A 4871-nucleotide genomic window follows, 5' to 3' on the forward strand; every position below is an offset into this window, starting at 1 on the left:
TGGGGGGGTGGGTGGAAATTCTTCAGCACCAGTGAAGTCTACTCATACGAATAATTTCTAATAACGTTCCGTTCCATTCCCCCGTAGAGGGTTCCAAGTCTGAGCATTTATGGATTTTACTCTTAGAAATGCTGGTAAAGTGATAAATTGTAGACTTCAGATAAAGGAAAACCTCAATATTACATTGGCAGTTTCTCAACCTGGAACACAAGCGCAGAAGGAAGGAGCAGGTCCACTGATGTCAGTACACAAAATTACTGTTATTACGACGTACATAAGTAGTCAATGAATGCTTGGCTCCAAAATGGCTCACTCAAGTTGCATTAAGTCTACGGTGCAGAAACAGACAATTTTGACCTAGCCAGTTTTGTGTGTAACAGCATCAATGATGCACACAGCCTCGTCCTGCCCGTCCCCCCACCTCCCCCACTTCACTCTATCAGTATATCCTTCTATTCCTGTCTCCATCATGTACCTACCTTGCTTCCCTTTGAAAGCAGATTTCAATTTTGTATTTTGGAATTAATCCTGTATAAAAAGAGATCTTTCAGGTTGTTTCACTATGTGAAAGTTGCGAAATTGTGAATACCGTTTTACTCTCAAGCAAAATACTTTGAATTGTTTTATTTTAGCGTTATTTTAACACTGACAGAATCCCACATGATGTTTTGGTTGCACAGGTAAGTGGCCAGAAGATATCAGCATCCCCTGATTATCACACACCAACAGTATATTTTCACTGACATGACTTACTGTAGCTGTCACGTTTCAATGAAAATTACAAGAACTTTATTTCACAGCTTTTAGATGATCAGACAAAGCTGCTGACAGGGATCCATCACATAAGCAAAAGCATTTATATAGTGCCTTTAACCCTGAAGGCACGGGTCCATCTCTTAGCCAGTTTGCAGCCATGCTGTCACTGCCCCTTGAACTTTGCTGGCATCTGTTGTGTGACACTTTATTAAACTAGAACAATGATTTGCATTCATATAGCACCTTCGGCAAAGCACAGCCACAAATATTGGGGCGATGGAAATTGGGGGAAGCACAAGAGGGTGGAAATGAAAGAGGATAGAGATGTCTGAAACAAAAACAGAAAATGCTGGAAAAACTCAGCAGGTCTATCAGCATCTGTGGAGAGAGAAAAAAACAGAGTTAACTTTTCGAGTCCTTTTGACCCTTCTTCACTCTGAACAGCCGGAGGGAGGAATAAGGCTACGGAGGCATTTGCATTCAAGGATAAGTACTTTAAATTTGAGGCATGTCTGACCAGGAGCCAATGTAGGTCAGCGAGCACAGAGCTGATAGGTCAGCATTGCTGGACTGGCAGGTGGACAGGGATGATGAGTGAACTGAACTCTGCGTGAATCAGCTGAGAAGAGCTGCAGAATTTTGGATGACCTCAAGTTTACAGAGGATGAAACATGGAGCCGGTCAATGAAGGGACCATTGGAATCGTCAAATCTGGAAGTAACAAAGGCTTGAATGAGGGTTTCTGCAGCTGCAGAATCACCAGCTCTTTTCAGACAAAGTCCAGTTACAAGAAGAAGATACATGGTGCAAGTGCCGAATTGCTGCATTAGCATGCAACAAGTATCGGGCTTAATTCATATTCGGATTATGGATTTTATCTTTCGGGGTAGCTGTTTTGACATTTCATTAGACAGCTTGATCTTTTCTTTTCAGTAAACTATAAAACACCTCACTTTGCTTTTAGTTTGTTCCTTCCATAGAGGTCAAGCTTTCAGTCAACTGACATCTTGTGGAACCACGCCTCTGGTGATGGACATACGCTGAAATATCACTGACTTCACTCAAGTTGCCATGGAGATGATTGAAGGAAGATTGATCACTGGGGAGTCTGGAGATAAGGTGAATTTGTATGAAGTCCACACATTTATCTGCCTGACACGTCAAAAGACTTTAACAATGATGGTAATAAACTTCAGCTATAAAAATAATCATAAAAACAATATGATTTTAGTCACTTGGTGGTACAGAGCTTGAGTATTTCGGAAAAAAACAGACGTGCTGTCGAGGATTTGCATCTTGCAATCATCAGGGCAGGTTCAAGAATACTAAATTCCAAAGAGAGCAACAGTTTATACTGCATGAGCAAAGGGTGCTGATTAGTTGGCAAGCTAACTCTGATTGGTCGAGGTGATGCTATGGAGAATGCACCAGGGAACTATTGTCCACCAGGCTTTTTTTGCCAAAAATGGCACAATGCCTGGAAATGTTCCTTTTGACTGCAGGCAACAGGTCCCATGTATGAATATATGTAGCTCCTTAGCAAGTGTAAGCGAGTGAGCTACATGGCAAGCCGACTGGTAATCTTAAATTGGTTATTTTCGTAATTCTTAGAATACTTGGGATTGTTCAGAAAGTGCTGTCCATTTGTGGAATTACATCTAACTTTAGACATTATGCTCTGAGTTTTGCAAGCACAGGTTGGTTGAGTACGGTCAGTACTCTGCCTATTGCAAACAGCCGAAGGGCCATGCTGTTTGATATGATCTGCCTGTCATTGGGACGTATGGGCTACATGCCTGGCAAGGTAATTTATGCGATAGGCAAAAATCTCCCAAGGGGTTCTCTGTTACTGTCTATTGCAAGCCAGCCTTCACTGGTCAATATAGACATTGGGTTTCCTATAGTTCCATGTGCCATAAGATTGGCCTTATCAGCAACCTCGTAAATGGGCCCAAGCTCACTGTGAAAGCTTGATGCTGAAATAGGGCATATCAAAGCCATCCTTCAGGACAATGGCTACCCTGGTCAAATCATTGCATGTTGTATATCATGCAAATTCATAAATGGGACTAACGCCACCATTTTCAGCCCTGAAAAATGCTCAGTTTACTTCAGATTACCCTGGAAGGGTGAGGTGCCTCAAGAGTTTGAGCAACAGGTGAAGCTAGCTATTTCACGCTGTTACTATGCAGTGGCTACATGAGGGTGGTGCCCACCATTAACAAGATGCTGCCGTCAAGCCAAAAAGACATTTTGCCTATCACGCAACTGAGTAATGTGGTATATGAATTTCAGTGACGGTGTGATGCCAGCTTTTGTAGGACATATGCCCCAACAATTGGCAGATCATATCAAATAGCACATCCCTTCGCAACAGGCAAAATACTGACCGTACCCAACCAGCCCGTGTCTGCAAAACTCAAAACATGGTGTCCAAACTTAAGATGTGATTTCGTGATTGGACAACACTTGCTAAATAACCCTGATTGTGCTAAGAATTGCACTGAAAACCAATTTAAAATTATCCCTTTTTAAATTGTATTCTTTTATGGGATGTCAGCATTATTTTCAAGGCCAGCATTTGCCCATCTCTAATTGCCCTTGAACTGAGTGGCTTGCTTGACTATTTCAGAGGGCAGTTAAGAGTCAACCACATTGCCGTGAGTCTGGAGTCACATGTAGGCCAGACCAGGTAAGGATGGTAGAGTCCCTTCCCTAAAGGACATTAGTGAATCAGATGGGTTTTTACAACAATCAGTAATAGTTTCATGGTCACCATTACTGGGAATAGATTTCAATTCCAGGTTCATTAATTGAATTTAAATTCTACCTACTGCCATGATGGGATTTGAACCCCTGTCCCCAGAGGATTAGCCTGGGCTTCTAGATTACTAGCTCAGTGACATTACCTATGTACTATCTCTTCTGCTGGGTTTGGAGTGTGGCTTACTTACACATGTTAGAAGCCATATATATTCACATACACAGCCCTGTCCATTGCAAGCAGAAGGCTCATGTCCATGCATTGCACCTTTTCCAACTAAACAAAAGCCTGGGGATAGTTATTCCCTGGTTCATCCCCCAGAGCACTGCCTTGACCAATCAAAGTCAACCTGCCTGCTTTGAATTTGAACAAAATCTTGGCAGTTAACAGTTCTCTGTTGTATTCTCCATGGCAATGCCTCTACCAGTCAGGGTCCACTCGCTAACCAATTCTTTTCTCATGCAGTATAAGTCGCTGTTCCCTTCACTGTTGGTTTATCTTGTGAGCTGTCCTGACGAGTGCCAGACAAAAAGCTTTGACAGCATATCTCTTTTTTCAGCAACACTCAAGTTCTGTACTGCCAAACGACTGTTTTCATAACGAATAAGGTTCAATTTCTAAGAACATAGTTTTATTCTTTTTTTGCTCCTCCTTCCTCGTTCTTGTCTTGTTTGTTCTTTTGCCCCAGTGTACTAACAACCTCATTCAGACTTTGACCACACTCTTCCCTCATTTCTGTTTTCATTTGCAGGTCATGAGCATCACTAGCAATGCTGCTATGTATTGCCCAACCCTTGTGGCTCCGAAAACATGCTGCTGAGCCTTGTTCAAATAAGTGACTTAAGAGGTCAGTGAAGGCTCAACCATGTTGGTGTAGAGTCACATATAGGCCAGGCCATCTAAGAACAAGAGGTATCCTTCCCTAAAGGACGAACTTGCTTTTTAGAACAACTTCACAATCAATTTTTATTTCCAGATTGAGTTCAAATTCTCAAACTACTATGGTGGGATTCTGACTCATGTTCTCTCAATTATTAGTCCAGGTTGTTAACTAGTCTAGTAATTAAACCGCTGAGCTACTGGTCCTAATTGCATTTTTTCAATGATTCAATTTATGTCTATACCATCTCTCTTGTCTCTGTCAATTCTTATTTTCTCATTTCATATTAGTGAAGCCCTTTGAGAAAGGCAAGATTTCACAATCTGTTTCTCTGCCTTTGAGAGGATAATGATAAATCAATTGGGGTTTATTGTTAAATGGAGAGCACATTGTGTAGATGCTGAAACTATTTTCATGGCTGGGCTCCATTATTCTTTTTCCTTTCATGGGATGTGGACATCATTGGCAAGG

The 4871-nt window shown here is 41.7% G+C and overlaps 1 long non-coding RNA gene across 1 annotated transcript; it reads left to right on the forward strand.

The window, feature by feature from the left end:
• The first annotated feature begins 1720 nt into the window (after positions 1–1720).
• On the forward strand, positions 1721–4609 carry LOC121278914. Its single transcript, XR_005943293.1, has 2 exons — positions 1721–1875; positions 4272–4609. It is a non-coding gene; the product is annotated as an uncharacterized LOC121278914 (long non-coding RNA).
• Positions 4610–4871: the final 262 nt, after the last annotated feature.

The sequence above is a fragment of the Carcharodon carcharias genome, chromosome 6 (assembly GCF_017639515.1).
Source record: "Carcharodon carcharias isolate sCarCar2 chromosome 6, sCarCar2.pri, whole genome shotgun sequence".
In the NCBI taxonomy this organism is placed as follows: Eukaryota; Metazoa; Chordata; class Chondrichthyes; order Lamniformes; family Lamnidae; genus Carcharodon; species Carcharodon carcharias.